Raw genomic sequence first — 18103 nt, 5'->3', positions numbered from 1 at the left:
TAACTGGACCATCGTCTGCCCACCCCCAACGCGTGCGTTTTTAAAAGTCCTCCCGTCCTGAGCGTTACGGTGATCACAGCTGTAGGTGAGCCCGCGAGGTAACAGACTGTCTCTAAGGCTTATCACGGTTTGTACCCCGCATTTTCCGAACCCCGGTTTGAGGCAAGGGCCTGTCGGGGGAATCACCTCTTCTCCCCACCCGCTCCCCTCCCAGTGCCTGACAAATATTTGCTACCTTCTTTTAACCAGCATCGGTGAATACAGTGTCCTGCGGTATGAAAGCAAAATCCCTTTGATGGGCGAGGGCAGACAGGATCGTTCCCTAGCAGGTAACATCTCTCAGAAGTGGCGAAATAAACATGCCACGTCTGTAGGCGGGAGTGACACAGAGCCCAGAAAATGCCACGCTCCGCTGGAATGCAGCAGTTACATAAAACCGCCGTGGATACTTCTTAAAACATGTGAGGGAGTCTGCAATCAGGGTCCCGCGCCCCTCTTTCACCGCTATCCCATTGTAGCCTTGCTTCTAGGGTTATTACTATAATGGTCATTCCGAACAGACCGCTGTCTGGTTGATGCAATTGCTTTCCGTCCTCCCTCTAGCTACTACCCCCCTTGTTGCCCTCCCCACGCCCGATCCATTTAGCAAAAGTTTCCTTTTGCCAGGACAGATTTTCTACTGGAAAACAAAATGCAAGGCTCGATTATTAATTATTATTTAAAAAAAAGATCCTCGCGCGGGCTTTCTTATAACAGCAGCAGCTGAATTCCAAGTCAGCCCAGCGAGGCTACGGGAAATAAAGACAAGACCAAGTGACAGCCAACGCAAAGGTATCCTTACCTGTAATGCAGTCACGAGAAGTTGCATCCTCCCCCGCTGCCGGCGATTTGCTGGGAAGGGCGATTGGGAAGTCCACCCAGCCCTGGAAGCAACGAGCAGACTGCACACAGTCAGAGTCCGGCGGCAGCCTCTTTATCTTTCCCTTCCATATCTTCGACAGGGGGTGGGTCGGCGCAGGGAGGGGGGAAGAGAGACAGATTAGTCGGCGCTGTGATGCCGGGGGGAAAGAACACCCTTTTGAAAGCTTTGGGCAAGACGAGGTGGTATTGTCCGCGCTGATCGAGTTTGTCACACGCACAAACACGCAGACCCACTCAGCGGCTTCTGGCACTTTGGAGCCTCTGCCTCCGCTCAAGTTTGATTGCTTTTGTTTTTAATTAAATGGAGAGCAACAGTGCTATCAGACCGGGCTCAACGGTTTAGACGAGACTCCAACATAGCAGAGGCTGGGGCTCTTAAGTGGGTCGGGAATCATTCAGTCTTCCCCCACCCTCCCCAACGCTCCTGGAGACACAAGGACCGGCTGGGAAGAAGCGCCTAGGTGAACTTCTCTGTTACATTCCCTTGTTAGCAGGGGAGTTCGGCTCTCCAGGCGGCTCCCCCTTGTGCTCTCTGTGTGTTCGATTAGCTGCAACGGGCAGGCAATTTCTGCAGAGAACATTTACAATTTTCTTTCAATACGACAGGATTAGTTGCTGTTGAAGGCTCTCCTCCAATAAGATCAGCACTGCTTTCTGATTTGGCGGCTTCACTGAATAGAAATGACTGCTTCTTGTTATCTCCCTCTCCCTCTTCCCCTCTCCCTCATCAGAAGTCTTTATCTACAATTTGCACATCAGAACCGATTTTTTTTTCAATTACCTTTCCCCCTCCCGCAACACTCCCTCCTTTATTTCTGGTTGCTCTTGCAATCCCCTGATAGCTGTAAATCTCAACCAATGTATACCGGAAAAGGAGATCTTGCTTTTAGATTATTGCAATCATATGAGTCTCTGTGCACTGGGGGGGGGGAGGGGGGAAATATTACACTAAATCCAGTTTCGTTTTTTAAACAGATTATTGTGCTGAAATATTCATGGGATGTTGTTTCCTTGGCACAATGACAAACGAATTAGAGGAAGGAGATACATTCTGCGAACAACAGTTAATTCTCCTTGGGTGTAAAGCATTCCCTTTTAATTAATAGTCATTAGGCTGAGAAGTATTTACTTTGCTTTAGGGAATTTGCCAGTTCGGGGGAAATAATCTAGCTATAAACATCCTTTAAAAAAATGTTTGCCTTTCTGGTAACTCGATATTGATTTGTACAGATTTGTGCTATGGGGTGATGATTTTTCCCTTCGGCGGGGGGATACTGGGTGTGAGGAACTGGAAGGGGGACGTAATCGGTTCTGTTATCCAAAGAAACAGATCTGGTAGGACAGATCTGGAGAGAGAGAAAGAGAGAGAGTTTGTGAAGGTGACATCGGTGTATGGCTTGGTGTTATGTGCCCCGCATTTTGAGAGTCTAGCCAATAATCCCCATGTTTTATATCAAATAGCTAACCCGCAGTTAGAAGGGCCTGTTGCTTTTAGAATACGATACCAGGCGGTGAAAAGGCGATACAGCACAACCTGAACTGGCTACCATTAGTCCTATTGCCTAGGCCTGTAGATAAATGATCTAAACCGGATTTGAAACTGGTGGCCCTGTTCCCTTATCCTCCGTTCCACAGAAGCCACACACTTCAATGGATGTGGTTCTCAGGGGGTGCTTGCCCGTTCTGCTAAGCCACCTGCTTCACTAGACCCCACACTGGTGAATTCGGCTGATGCGCCTTTTCCTGTTACTATACTGAATACACCAGCACTACGCACAGAGCTTAAAAACGTGCGGAGGGACCGAGGACGAGTGAAGACACCTGAAGTTCTTATCTTAGGGACAGGAGAATGTTCACCTCTGGAATCATTTTCATTGGCCAGTTCTTGGTTCAGACAAGGTTATAGATTGTTTAGTCCATCTTGCCTAGGAAGTCAGTGAACTTTGGATTCATTTGGCTGTGGGTATCAGTTTTCACTTCTGTCCTGGACACGCTGTCTGGGGGGCGGGGCGGGGGGGTGTTAACTGCCGGCTGATGCGCAACTCTTAAGGTGTAAAATATAAAGCGTGTCGAAGCAACTGGTGCATATATTCAAATCTCCTCCTGCTTATGTTCTTATACCACTTAGAAAGATTTCCTCTGGCCCCCACAGGAATGTAAGGTAATTCTGAACGAATGGGTTTGATTTTCTTCTCGCATAAGCCTTAATCCAAAAGTCATTTAAATCAACCTCAGTCATCCCTTTGGCTTCGAACCAGGCACCGGTGTTACTATCATGTAACTCCATGGAGATACTCTTGATTTACCCCAGCAAAAGCGAGCGGAAAGTCAGGCCCTGAAAGTACTCACCCGCCTACATTTCTTGCAACAGTCTTGCTGGTGTAAGAGGAAACAGGTACACCAAACTCTTAAAGTCACATTAGCAGACTCCGAGACCTTGTCGCTTAACATATTTTAAAATGCATTAATCAAGATCCTCATTAGGGGAAAACGGAAAGTACACGCCTCTTGCCTCCTCCCACCCCCAGGTGAGTTTTTAATGTTTGATTGTGCACGTTGATTCCTGTGGAATTAATTAGAGTTCAATTATCATATACACAAATCAGCCTCGCCTAGGGCGAGGCGGATTAAGAGGTGTGACAGCTATGGCCCAGTTTGAACTATTCTTCCTTCTTGGGTATTTCACTAGCACAGGTGTCTGAAAATGTGCTTCCTCCATTTAATGAGAAGGGGAAAAAAGACCTTTTTTTTTTTTTTTTTTTTGGAGGGGAGGTACACTGCCCTTGTCCCACTACCAGCCCCTCCGAAGTATATTACTTCATAGGAAGACTTTGAGGGCAGTAAGTAGCCTTCAGGATAGGACGTTAGTGGCTCTCACCAGCTACAGGGGGCTCCATACTGATTTAAGCGGGTTCCTATAGACCCTATCACAGCTCCAGCCCAAAGCTGAGATATAGACGCGCGCATCGGGATCGCATTGGATTACAGCCCTAAGTGATGAAAATGTAACCAAATGACCCCCAAACCTGGCTGGTTTCCGTTCAGTCCAACCCTCCTTCCCCAGAGAAATAAAGAGACGTTGCTGTAAATCGTAGTATATACAAATGCACGTCGTCTTTTTTCTTCTTTCCTGCACGCCGTGCCTAGGGCCTATTAAGACTTCTTGTCTCTGAAATTTATAGTACACAATATTTCTGTCCTAGGGAAATTAGAGGGGTTTCCCGCCTCTCTCTCTAAACTATATTCATAACCAGTTTTAGCAGATATATCTCGACGACACTCAAAGACTCTTTGGTAAACAATGCCTTTAAACTTTGACAGAGCGTCTGTTATTGCAAACTCCTTTCTTCGGAGCGGTAAATCTGTTTCACAAACCAGTTATAACACATTTGATGCTCCCGAGTCTAAAATATTTGAAATGCAGAACCCTTTCTCAACCAAGCACGGGCGAACAAAAACCCTCATCGTCTGCAACCTGTTAAACAGCTGTAGAGGGGACCTGATGTTAAGAAGGCGGGGGGGGGGGGGCGGGAGCAGTGTAACATGAAGCAGATAGTTACTAACGCCAGACTTATCTCTTCCCCCCCCCCCCATGAGCTTAGGGGTGCTGCTGGAGGAGGAAATAAAGTTGGGAAAGTTTCAGTGGCTGTACTGTTCCTAATGTGATTCACCGTATTATCCTATAACAATATGATAGCAGAACCCAGACCCCCAAGGCAGTTATGTTGAGAGCGGAAAAAGACAGAGGAGTTTGCAATCTGGATAAATGTCATGGGGCGAGGGATGGAAGGATGCAATCGGATGTATTCACCATGAAGACGTTTTCGCAGACCTCCCCTCCCCATGGCCGTTTTTATTGTATATCCTGTGGGAAGCGGGGGGTATCTTGCACAGGCCTCTCTGCGGGGGTAGTTCTTGCAAGATCAGAACGAAGTGGTTTGATGAAACTCTGCTCCACAGGGCTTTGCAGCAATTCCCTGATTCCGCGCCTCAGTGAGCACTGAGAAGAAGATCAAATAAGGCTTCAAAACCTTCCAGGCCGGAAGGGAAACCGGCGTCTCCTCAGTTTTGCAGAGTAAACCGCTCAACTATTACCGTGAGTGCGCACAATTACCCAACCAACAGCACGACCTGGCTCTAGGTGTAACGTAAGGGGTCACTTCAAGGACATACGAGAAATCCCCGTCTTCTGGGAAATGAAGTAACTAGAGGGGAACGCTGCACATTTCTCATCTTGCTTTCCCAGAGGTATTGATACCATTAGAGCATCCAAACCCAGATGAATCCAGGGAGCTCCACTCACGGCATCAGAGTTTCTCCTGGGAGAAAGGGGAACTACATTCTGCTGGCCTCAAGGAGTCCCATTGCAGTCTACTAGAGGGCAGGATTTGCTCCTCACTGTTTTTGCGATAAGAAGGAACCTGTCCTAAAGTCTGATCATCCTGTCCATCCCGTTTTCAGGTAACCACTATGCTCTCTGCGCATGGGACTAAACTCATGAAGACAGGCTATCAGTGCACTGGTCAAATCACACGTAGAGCGGTACTGCATGTAACTGATGCATGTCTTAAGCGTTAGCAAAGTTTCCCTAGAAAGCGTCTGGGTGGTAAAAGCGGCCCACCTTCACAGCACCGCGGGCAGCAACACGTCTGTCTTAACCCCAGGGGCAAAGAGTTGGCACTGCCACGGCTACACTTCATTCATTCGTGTAAACACCCCACTCAGTTATTCCTGTTCCATGGAAGCGCAGGCTCGCCTCTAAGGAGCAGCGTCCCGAGACAGAGCTGGAACCAGCTCGCGTTCTGACTGATGGCTCATCAGCCCCGGGGCGAGAGAGAGAGGACACCCACCTGTGTTACCCAAGAGAGGGAGACTGGACCACTTGCTTCCCCGTCTGCGGCTCAGCTCCCTGTCCCTTGGGGCTGTTGGAATCAGATCGCTCCTCCGTGGGGAAAAAGAGGCACCGTGACAGGAAACGGTCATTCCAAATTGGGACAGCGTCTCAGGAGTACCCACGGATTGCTTCCTTTTTCTTTAGGAAAGCACCCAGCCAACCGCAAATGTCTCCTGGGTCTCCTGGGCTTCCTTGTAGCTTAAGCAGTCCCGTCACTGCGGAAGAAGGCGATTTTAGGCTACGGGTGTCCCATAATAATAATAGTTAATAAAAAAGCATTAGCCTTTCTTTGGAGAAATAAAAGCCGGGATATGGACACTTGGTCTAAATGCTTCTACCGCACGCTGTTCATTGTATGACTGTCAAGCTGGCTGCCAGGCAATGAAAGGAGAACCCTTAAACTAATCTAGCCGGAGCTAAACCATAACACCCTATGGCAGAGATGGTGAACAGAGGTCTCCCAGTAGTACCTGTAGCACTGTATTCACAACCTTTCCAAAAACTATTGTAGCTTCTGACCTCCCCAGCCGCATTGCTGGAAGACTTCTGCGGGATCTTCCACCAAGGCACCGAGGATAGGCTACACACCGGGTTATTTCTGGAGCGGGATATTCTAGGGCTACCGTGTTGATCTAAATAAGATTCGTGACATTAGTTTTCTGCTGTTTAGCTTTCTATGTGTCACTAAACCCATTTAACTTCACACCGTAGGAGAGCCTGCAGATGGCTGATGTAAAGGAGCTGGGTAGGGGTGCAGGCGTTTGGGAGAGTCCAGTGCAACAACAAAAATGGGAAACTATAAACAAGCAAGGTGCAAACAACTGAAAATGAGAAAGAGACAGAGGAAAGGAAACAAAACAAAGCAACAAAGTCAGCCTCCATGCAAAGAAATGATTAAAAGGCACTTACCAAACCGAAATTCAATGCTCTAGCTGAACTGACGTTCATACCTTTAACAGATAAGGGCATACAGTCAGCTGCCTAAGTCCAGATCAGTCTGTTCATATGACTAAAGTAAAGTTAGATCTTCCAGGAGAAGGCAATAAATCATTGTAATATGACAACTCAGGAGCTAGCTAGCCAGGGAACTACGAGCCGCATAGCTCCTTCCTCCCGTCTGAAAGCACTGGAACACAGACGCAAGGAGATAGATGCCTAGCCCCCCCCCTCCTTCCCCCCCCCCCCCCAGGCTAAAGGAATTAGCTACTGAATTGGTAATAGACAATCGCTATTTTTCTTCCTTCCCTGCGCGATGACAGTTGTTTCCTAGACCTTTGGAAGCTCAAAGCCCGAGATAATGGGAATGATTCAAAACAGACCGTACCGATTAATTTGAAATTCGCAGAGATCTGGGACGAGAGTCAGGGATCAGGGTGATTTTTCAAAGCCAAACTGATCCACTCTCGTTCCAAAGGGAGTGGTGGCTCGCTGGACACATTACATCTACTGTATTATTAAGGGTATAAACCGTGTCTGGGAGACCATCCCTACAGGCACAGTGACGACAAGAAGCTAACACGTCGGAAGCATTGCAAGATGAACTCGCAATGAGTTTGTCTGTCAATAAACCCTTCAAATTGCAGACGTCTCTTTGGGCGTCTAGGTGTAGACGGCATTGCCTGGTCTTGGCAAACACCACAGGTTCTTACGCGAACCCATAAGGTCCTATGCAGGTTCTATGCAGGTATGTGGACTGATCTCAAGACTATTTTAGAGCAATCTGCAAAATAATATGTATTTACTGAGCCACCAATGTAATATCATAAAATACACGGAACTTTGCATGGGTTTATGCACATGATTGAAACAGTGGCTGCTGAAAATGATTGGTCAAAACACCGCCGTCCGAAATATTTGTGAACCTTGCTTTAAAAGCAAAGAACAAGTAAGCACACTGAAGGTATATGGGCTGCATTTAGAGTGTGTATGATTTCAAAGTGCAGCCGGCCAGCTGGGGTTATAATGACCCAGGTCTTGCAGGTGCAACATACCAAGTGTACTGCAGAGGCCGATAGCTTTAATGCAGCTCTCCCTGAAGCAGGAAGTAAAAACAAGAAACCGAGTTACCTCCCGCATCATGTTTTCTTAGTTATTGCACGTAGAAGCGCAAACCCACTAGACCTAAAACCCCAGCTGACAGAGTGCTTTTTAAATTGTGTCAAGCTAAGCGTCAAGTCAGAAAGAAGCTAAGTGAGGCTGAGGGCCAGACCAGCCGAAGAAACTTGAGCGTCTCGATGAAAGCCCGCGGGATGATCGCCACTTTCCTAACCGTTTTCAGCACCCTGGACAGTTCAGTCTCAGCTCAAGCCCTTGGAGAGGGACGGACTCCCGTCCTCCTGGCAATGGCAAGCCGGAGTCTGCCATTCCTACTGATGTTTAACGTTAGCTTGTTCTTTACCTTTTCATCCGGAAACTTGGACACGCAAACTTCCCCGCACATCAGCATTGGGCAACCTTCTAAAAGCTCACTTCCCAAAGCCCCTCTGCCCTTTACAGGGCAGAGGGGGGAAGCCGTGCTAAGGAATGACACTCCCTGTGTAATGTAACCCTCCCTGCTCCGCAAATTAACGTCCTGGCCATTATTCCTCCCCCCCCCGCCCCCCCCCCGCTTCTTAATGCTATATTCCCAAATGACCCGAAGGAACTCAAAGCGCAGTCACATCTGATCACATCTGGGGCCGGAATGAGGGTGGTTATCTTTTTGGCTATTCCCCCTTAACTCTTTGGAGCTCACAATATGATCTGTGCATTCCCCAGGCACTACTAATTCTCCTTTTGCTTATCAGCTGCAATAGCTGTGGCTTATCTGTGTATTCTTCATTATTTCCTCTAATACAGCAAAAACAAATATTACACATCTGTCACAGGGGTATTTATGGTTGTTACATCAGTTATTTTTAGGGTTGCTTGCTTGCCTTTGAAGATGACTTCTGTCAGCTCGCGGGAGAGGACTCTCTTTAATTTAAATGGATACCTTCATCTGAAGAGTTTGCAGCTACAAATGAGAGAGCCCTCTAATGCGTCGGTGAAGTTGTCCACCCCCTCCCGCGCAGAACTCAGTAACCCCGGGCTCGGTAATAGCAATTGCTCTCTTCAGACCAGGCTCTGAAGTAGCCATAATTAGTAGCCATATTGCAAAGGCGTCAGTGGAATCTCCCTATAATGAGATTTCAGTCAATAAAAGCCTGCCCTGCTATATTTATAAGTACCCACTTTCCTCTGACTAGACACAGACGCGGTGTGTGCGTATAGAAACCCTAGTGTAAATCGTGCCATGTTTTTTCTTTATTTTAATTCATTGGATAAAGAGGAAGATGGGTTCAAAATCCAGTAGGTCATAAGAGATGCCAAGCACTCAACTGCTGTAAGTAGACAGAGCTCCAGGGACTTCAGTGGAACACGGTCGATTTACACCAACGGAAGATTGCTCTCTGGTGGATGGATTTGCAGAGGTTCTGCTTCTGAAATGAGAGAGGGTCACACATCCGTGGAAATTGTTTTCTTCTGCCAGAAAATGTTCTGTAAACTGGCCTGAGAGTGACAGAAAAATAACGCGGTGTTCTCCATTAGACATTAACTTGGTGATTTATTGGTACTTGATGACAAAGGAAAATCATTCTCATAAGATCCTGCCCTAGAATAAAATTTCAGGGTTCTTTCCCGTCATGCTTCAGGTATTCAGTAAATAGAAATCTACCCTGCTGACCAGGCAACCTCAACCTTCTTCTTAGGAACTGGTGTACAGCTTGAGAGATATAGGAGGGGGGTAATTTTAAGACTGTGTGTGTGGTAGTGGTGAGAACAACAAAGGTGGTAAAAAGGACCGGAGAAGATTAAAGGAATATGCACGTAGCATGTGCAGTCACACAGCTCTGCTTTTTCAAGGCCCACTCCTTTCCATGCATGGATGCCTGACCCAAAACAGCTCTGTGTTCTGGGGACAATGTCACAGAGGTGCATGACCTCCATAACTCCATTCCCCATCCATTCAGAGCTCCACCTATCGATCCAAGTACAACAATAATTTTAATCGCTCTGTGAGGATAAAGCTCTAATGTAGAATGAGGGTCTTTGTGAATTAATCCCATATTTTGGTTTTATTATTAATTCAGTTACATATTAAAGCTTGCAAGATTTCTTAGATTTTGATCCTGCAATGTTCAGTGCATCCTCATCTCATGTGGGGCTTGCAGGATCCAGTATTTGGGCTCCAGTTTGTCAAAGCATTTAAGCACATGCTTCACTTGAAGCATATACTTATATATGTATATCAATCCAGACTCAGCAAAACATCTCAACATGGGTCAATGGGATTTAAGCATGCGTTTAGTTTGCTGAATGAGTCTTAGTGCACTTATTTAAATTTGGCACAACATTAATGCTATTGTTATTGAATATGCATATTATAGTAACACCCACAGACCCTAATAGGAATCAGGTGGTCATTATGCTAGATGCTGTGCAAATGCACAAGAAGACATGGTTCCTGCCCTGTAGTGCTCATAATCTAAAGATCATATTCTATCACCCTTGCTTATGATGATTAGCACCCTACTTGGGACCTGATCCTGTACCTATTGAAGTCAATGGGAGTCTTTTCACTGATATGAATGGGTTTTGGATCAGGCCCTTGGAGAATAGTCCCATTGGAATCAATTGGATCTCTAGCTAAATTGGGTGTTATTCATGAATAAAGGTGGCTCAATGCAAGACCTGACAGTCTAATCCATTTTCTATTAACAAACTCAGACTGTCACAGGCTCAGTAATTTAGGATTATATATCTGTCTTGTATCTCTTCTATTTACAACTCTTTGTGTTTTTTGTGAGGGCTAAGTTCTGACAGGACAATCTTTTAGCTGGGATTCGCTGTTTATTGAATCTGTCTACAAGTCTCACTTCCTTTTTCAGAGCCAATGAGTCATTTAAACCTTCTTGTTAGTTTCAGGCTAATGCCTTGGGAAACAGAGGAATCACCAGACTGGATCAAATCCATGGACCAGTGAGTGCAGAATTTTGTCTCCAGCAGTGATCAGCATCCAGATGCTTCAGAGGAAGATGCAAGTAACCTCACATTAGGCAGAGAGGAGGTAATCTGCCTCTATATTAAATTGCCTCCTAATCTCTAATAATCAGAGATTGTTTTACTTGTTTTAAATTCCAAAGCATGTAGTTTAATAGTTCTTTCAAAATTTATGCTAGTATTATCCATTATAACTCTAAATGTTCTTGCTATCCATATTGATATCCAATACTTTTGGTACCTTGCTAAGTTTTGGGCCAGAAGGTCATCCTGGACAATGAGTTTTACCGTTTAATTACATGTTGTCTGTAAACATATTTCCTTTAATCAGTGTTTTCAATTTGACCCCTTTTAATTTCATTGAGTGTCCCCCACCATGTTCTTGTGTTATAAAACTGGGAGTTTCTGTTCCCTCCGTCTGCCTTCTCTAGACTATTCATTATTTTCTATACTTTTATCATGTCCTCTTATTCATCTCCTTTCTATGATGAACAATCACAATCTTTTAAATCACTTTTCATTTGAGCGTTTTTCTAGGCCCGTAATCAATCTTGTCACCCTTCTCTAAAACCTCTCTAAGTCTGCAATATCCTGTCTGAGAAGGGGTGTTAGGACCCAGATGTGGCCATTCTAACCTAGTTGTCAGAGACAGAGTCCAAGTGTCAAAGGTCAGAGCCAAAATCAGAGTCCAGGAATCCAGCCAAGAGTTAGAGCCAAAATCAGGAACTCTAAGGACCCAGGGACTAGCACCCAGTTTTGCAGAGCCTGGAATAGCTGATATCCCCTCAGTGCCACCAGGAGGCCATGCAGAGGCAGACCCAGGGAACATTATAGAGAGTAGGTGCTGCAGGAATTACTCAGTCAAGAGACCCAGAGTGATGGTTCCCTGTGGCCCTCTGAGTGGCTATGCACTGTGTTTAACCTCAGTGGTTGCTCCAGGAAGTTGTCTGGGCACCCACACAGACTTTGGCCTGCTGCAATACCAGACTTTGCTTGATCTCATGATCTCTGACTCCAGCCTGCCTCTGACCCTGATTCCTGCCTCTCAGTTCTGGACTGGTACAGCCTCTGATATCCAGTCTTTGACCCCAGCCTGACCTCTGACACTGACGCTTGCTTATGGAACCTGGCACTTGTGATTCCTCGAACTCCTGCCTGGTGACTACTGTCCCTGGTGGTGGACCTCAACCCAGCTGAGACTGCTAGGCCAGACTGCCTACACCCTGGTCCCTTACAGGAATGAAGCTAGGGATCAGAGCCAGAATCAAGATCCAGAAACCAAGCCAGGAGTCAGAGCCATATTCAGAATCCAGGGATCAAGCAAGAGTCAGCTCCAGTAGCCAGTCAGGAAGTCTCTCAGTCAATTTCCTTTGCCTCCTTCATGCTTAAATACTGTGATCAGGCCAATTGATGGGGATGATCATCATCCCTAGCAAGATCCTTATGGGTGGTGCATCGGGGGGAGGGGGCAGAGAGTTCTGCCAGCCCCTCACTTCCAGTAGTGCTGGGTGAGCTGCCCAATAGAGGCCAGGTTGTGAGGGCTGCCTGGGAACCCAATACCCTTACATGGGATGGCCGGTGCTGCACACACTATTCCAGCTGAGGCTGCACCATTGATGTATATAATGGCATGATATTTTCCGTATTATTCTCAATACCGTTTGTTATTCAACCTAACATCTTGTTTGCTTTTTTAACCACAGCTGTACATTGAGCTCAGGTGCAGTAATGCCTAGATCCCTTTCCTGAGTTGATACAGTTAATGTAGAACCCAGCAAGGTATATGAATAGCTGATTTCGCCCCCCTCCTCCAGTGTGTAACACTTGGCATTTATCAGCATTGAACTTCATTTGCCATGGTGTTGCCCATTCTTCACCTTGCTTGGTTAAACTCATTCATCTTTCTGCACTCCCACAACTGCCTCCTATTCATCTCTCACACTAATAATCCTTCTGAGTGTCCTTGCTCTTCCTCACTGCCACTAGTCACCCCTCAGCATAACTAGTCCGCAAACATACTTTCGTCTTTATTACTGCTAAATTCCAGCTCTTTTTTCCTTTACTTTAGTCCTACTCCAGCTCTATAGGTAGTTTCCCTATTTTCTGTGTGAACTCTTTTAAAATGGTCACTTTATTGTGCTTCTCACTGTAAAGTTTTTTTTGGGAGCTTTGTGTGCAGGGCACTATATAAAAATACAGACACAGGGCCAGCTCCTCAGCTGGTGTAAATGTAATTCACATTAATGAAAATCAGTGTAGCTTCATGGCAGTGCATGTATATACAATATCCAAGAGAAAAGAAATATCAGCTACTGCGATATATTCCAGCACCCACTTCTTTACTCTAAAATCCCCCTGTCTTCAGTCTTGGAAATTGCACAGCCTTTGTTTATCTTCATGGAAGCTCATAACCCTCTTTTCGTTATTATTTTATTGTTATTATTATTATTATTACTATACAAAGAATTTTAAAGTTGTCCTAAGAAATCTGGTAGACTTATTGGTGTACCATCATTACTGAAAATCTAGCCACTATTTCTACAGCAAGGCTGAAATGTGTTTACAGAATGTGAGAGTAGTAAGCAAAACGTTGCTCCCCATTCCATCACGGCTTTATTTAATTAGATTACTTTAAAATAATAAAATAGATAACCCTGATTGCTTATGCAAGTAGCCCCTTCAGGCACAGAATAAGTGCAACCTCTCTGGCACTATTCAGATATGCTTCCTATAAGTGTTACCTGAATTGTATAGGTCCCTGCAGCAATACATCAACTGGATTACTTTACAAGGAACTGAGAGACTTCCTTGAGGACATGTGATAATAGCTTAGTAGCTCAAAATTGTATTATATCTGGTTAAAACAGCCTCTCTAATATGCTTTGTTATTTATAAGGAGGAAAAAAGGAAGGTCCCAACAGAAGTTTTAAGTTGCTGCAATGACGATTGTGCTAATTATTAATAGTAATAAATCCTGAGTAGCCAAAGTTCAGCCAAGAGGCCAAATGAGACCCAGGGGGTTCTACAAAGTGTCTTGCATGCACTGTCTTCTTTAATGTGGCCTGTGGCCTGTGGTGACTACAGATCCCAGCATGCAATCCTGCATAAACATTGAAGATTGAATGTTGGGGTCTGTAGTCTGGACAAGTCACACCTCTACATTAAAGATGAAAATAAGTGAAAACTTCCCCTTTCTATATGGCCTTTAGCCTCTTGACAAGTCACCGCTGTGATCCATGGGTGTGCCAACTTTCTGTCTTTTCATTAAACCATAATTTCTACTATTAATCTTTCTAATCTTGCCACATACATTTTATATACCGTTATTAATGCTGATAAGAACAATTCATTCTTGCATCCGTCCCAGAGAGAAATGAGGATGATGAAATGGAACATGGTATAATTCCATCAGGACGGGTCTGTGATGAAATCACACCTGTCTCCCTAAAAATCAGTACCGAGCCAATGCAGAAGTACATTCCTGCATCAATACCAGACGGAGGTTGAAATACATATACAGTAGTTATGTTTGTTGTGAGGCACTGGGAATATTATGATGTCTGTGCGTTTCCACACCATTTTGAAAAAGTCACTTTGTGGTGTAAACTTAATTGATTATGAAGCCTGCTAACATTCTGCTCATGATTTGCATCTTCAGGAAACAACCTGAATTAACTTCATGAACTGCATAGCTCCCGTGTATTATTCCAGTTGATTGTATCTATTTAATTTTGCATGACTTCCTTTGAAAGATTATGGTGAACATTAACTCAGAATTTTTTCACAGTGACTGATCCGAGGAAAAGAGCTACTTTTCTGAACCACTGGGGGATATTTTATACACATATTTTGTTCCATATTAAAAGACAGATACAAGAAATGTATACATTAATTGGATTTATAAGATACAGTAGTATTCCATGAAATCTGTCTCTAGTGGTGTAGGCACCAACTCAGGAAAGGACTTGGCAATAGCTAAATTTTAAGCATGTGTTTACATGCTTAAAGGTAAGCCTGTGCCTAAATGCCTTCCTGAATAGGGAAACTTTCCAAAATTGGGTCTTAGTATTTTTAGTACAGGCCAGGGAGTCAGGATTCCTGGATTCTCTTCCTAGGTCTCATTTAGGTGAGTCATTTTAAGCCCAAATTTTCATAAAAGAGCCCGCTACTTTTGGGTGCCATAGTTTTTGTGTTCTCAACTTAAGCCCCCCAGTGACTGCCTGGTTTTCAGAGGTTCAGAACACTGACAAATCCAGCTGAAGTCAATGTGAGCTGTGCACCCTCAGCATAAGTGAAAATCAGGACCTAGGTATCTTGGGTTAGTTGCTCAAAAAGCGAGGCTCTTAGGGTTCCATTCTATACGTTCCATTCCATGCATCCGATGAAGTGAGCAGTAGTCCACGAAAGCTTATGCTCATATAAATGTGTTAGTCTCTAAGGTGCCACAAGTACTCCTGTTCTTTTCTCGAGGCACTTAAGAAAATGCAGGGCATAACCTCTCTATGGCTTGGTTTTCCTATTTGCAAAATGGCTGCAATACTTACCCAACACAGATCAGAGTTGTGTAGCTTTGTTAATTAATCTTTGATAAGCAATTTAAGATACACGGAGGAAAACTGCTACTGCATATTAGTTCAAATAGCAGCAGCAGCATACATGCACACAGCTGTTTAATTTCAGGCACTGTTTTTTCACCTCTGCAACTTGTCAGGTATAAAGTATTTGCTTAAAGTTTAAGTTAAACATATGTCTAAGTGCTTTGCTGAACAGGGATGGACACTTGCAGGTACACACGTGCTTAGGTGTTTTGTTGAACCAGGGCCTATGTCGTGGAACTATATTGTAGCAATTAATGGGAGCATGGATCATGTATACAGAAATACCAGCAGTTTCCTTTGTTCTTATAGCATCAGGAGTTATTTATTGGAATTTTTCCATACTCCTTTTTTATGCATATTTTTATGCAAAGCCTTCACTCTAATAAGATGTTCCTGAACTTTAGCATATTTCACAAACTTTATATTGTTTTCAAATCTTCATTGTTGACAGACACTTCATCTTCTAATCTGGATTGAGTGAGTCTAGGAACTGAAAAGCCCCCGAGCAATAAGAAATAGCCCCAGGAGACAATCCAATTACCAGTTCCATCTTATTATGCAAGCTTTTAGTTTTAGTTGAATAAATAAAAAAATCAGCAATGCAAAGGCCAAAACCTGTCTGCTTTCGACAACACATTTAATAAGGGGAGCAGGGTATCACATTAAAGTGGAAAGAAAGGGGTGAAGAGAGGAACCATTCTTCAGATCATACTGAACTGTTCTTTGAGACTTTGAAGGAAATGCACTTAACCTTATACCCTTTATTGTAGCCTATTCTGTAAGGAAAGATGAACCACTGGATAAAAGAGGGGCTTATCTCCAAAGATTACAAACCTTCACTTTTGCCAGATATGCAGGTGAATTGGGAAGAGGTTTTAGGGTCTGAGCTTGTACACAGGAAGTCAATGGCAACATCCCCCTCCCCACTGACTTCAGAAGGTGCAGGATCAGTGTCTTGAAGAATAATGTTGTTTTCCCAAGGGTTGAAGAATTCAAGCTAACCCCCAACCAAACCATACTCTGAAAAAGTGCTGTTCTTAAGTAGTTTTGATTACAGATGTGGTCTCAAAGTTGCCATTGTTTCTAATCTGCCTCCAGCTGTTAGTGGCCCAAAGTAATTATGATTTGGTGACTGTTTGGTAGCCCATGTGAAAGAAGTTAGTGGCTTCAGTCCAGTTCTGAGTGAACATGTTTCCACATGACAAAGCAAAGTTGCCACTAATTGTCTGTGACATCATAATGAACAGGGAGTCTTCGGACCCGAGCTCTGTGGCCTCAAAGCACCTCTCACCAGCACTGATTTGCAAGTGGGCTACTTAAATTACAGATCATACTTTGGAAAAAAAGCCCACATCCTCTAGAAATTCTTTTTCAGTGACCTGTACTACTCAGATCCTTGAATAGATCTCGCTCCATAGTACTCGCATCAAGAAAAGGCATCCCGACGCCTTCCTTTCAAACAGTAACTACAACGTCATTTCAATTCTATTAGAAGTGTGGTAAGAGGAATCCCCAGCTTGCTGCACACTCCACCAAGAAGATGTTCAAGCTGCTGCAGGAAGTGTTGTTGGTGATCCTCTAACTGTTACCTTTTCCACTTAGGCTACAGTGAACCAGTGACACAGCATATCATTAGGGACCATTCTGAATAGAGAGATGTAAACCCAATTTACTGGGCCCCAATCTAACAACCTGTGAAGTTAATGAAAGACTCCCATTACCTTGGCTACTTGTAATCATTAAAATGTAACCACACTTTTTGCAAGAGTAGGGAAGTTAGTCAGTGCCCTGGCCAAATTCCTGTTTGAGTAATAACATGTCTTCTTTAAATTCCCTCTTAAATTTCAGCTGGCCACAGTGTTCTTCACTTCTGGCCATAAACTACTGCACACTATTCTGTGTACCTATATTATACCACAAGTTTCACATCAGTGGTGTCTATATCTCAGTAACAGGTGACGACAGCTCTATACAATAACTTGTGTGTGTATTTACATGTACGGTTGTAGAATTGGTAAAGCAGTGGCAACAATTACCCACTAATATGTGTTTGAATTTTTCAACAAGTTTGCTTTGGCTGTGTTTGTACACATTTTGTGTTATTGAAAAATGAACTATTTTGTTGAATATTTCTGCAAATAAACTTGTTTTCTCAAATGTTCATGAAAAGCAAATATTCCCCCCAAATGAATTTTGAATTCAAAACTGAAAGTATTTGCACCAGAAACTTCATTCTAAGAGTTATGCTCATGCAATCAGGACACAGAATCAATACCTAGCAACCTATGCATCCAATCAAAGCAGCATCCAGGGGTGAAATGGGATAATAACTTCTTCCATCCTTCTCCTCAAATGTGCCTCACGAGGCTTATGCGGTTGATTTACTTTCAGTTTCTGATAAAAATAATAGGTGGGACCAAATTATGCCTCTCAATTATGTTTGATCAATAGGAAATTAAATGAACTACTTACTATTGTGGAGTGATGGGAACCATAATGTGGTACCCTAATGATGCATAAGATAAGGGAGAAATATTTAAATGTACTAAGAAGGGAAGAAAAATTCTTTGGCATAAAGAAAAGAAAAGAGTCAGTTAATGAGCTTTCCCCCCATCCCCAAATTATAAATCCTGTGATGGTTAAAATATTTTCCTCCAGGAATCTGTCT

At 44.1% G+C, this 18103-nt stretch overlaps 2 long non-coding RNA genes across 3 annotated transcripts in view; one reads left to right on the top strand and one right to left on the bottom strand.

The window, feature by feature from the left end:
* Window positions 1-6859, bottom strand: part of LOC141978013 (uncharacterized) — a 218490-nt gene extending 211631 nt beyond the window's left edge. The window contains exons 1-3 of the long non-coding RNA XR_012636316.1: window positions 6725-6859; window positions 5772-6030; window positions 842-992 (exon numbers count right to left, since the gene is read on the bottom strand). This is a non-coding gene — a long non-coding RNA (uncharacterized LOC141978013). The remainder of the gene's footprint in view (window positions 1-841; window positions 993-5771; window positions 6031-6724) is intronic.
* Window positions 1-18103, top strand: part of LOC141978006 (uncharacterized) — a 43812-nt gene that overhangs the window by 2928 nt on the left and 22781 nt on the right. The window contains exons 1-2 of one of the 2 annotated variants that reach the window (XR_012636312.1): window positions 1145-1382; window positions 10757-10904. This is a non-coding gene — a long non-coding RNA (uncharacterized LOC141978006). Of the gene's footprint in view, window positions 1-1144; window positions 1383-10756; window positions 10905-18103 lie in introns of those variants that run through there. The other variant, XR_012636313.1, reaches the window with a different exon arrangement.

Source organism: Natator depressus, chromosome 1 (genome assembly GCF_965152275.1).
Source record: "Natator depressus isolate rNatDep1 chromosome 1, rNatDep2.hap1, whole genome shotgun sequence".
NCBI classification, from domain to species: Eukaryota; Metazoa; Chordata; order Testudines; family Cheloniidae; genus Natator; species Natator depressus.
Note: the sequence above shows the minus strand (reverse complement) of the source record. Positions and strands in the feature narration are given on the sequence as shown.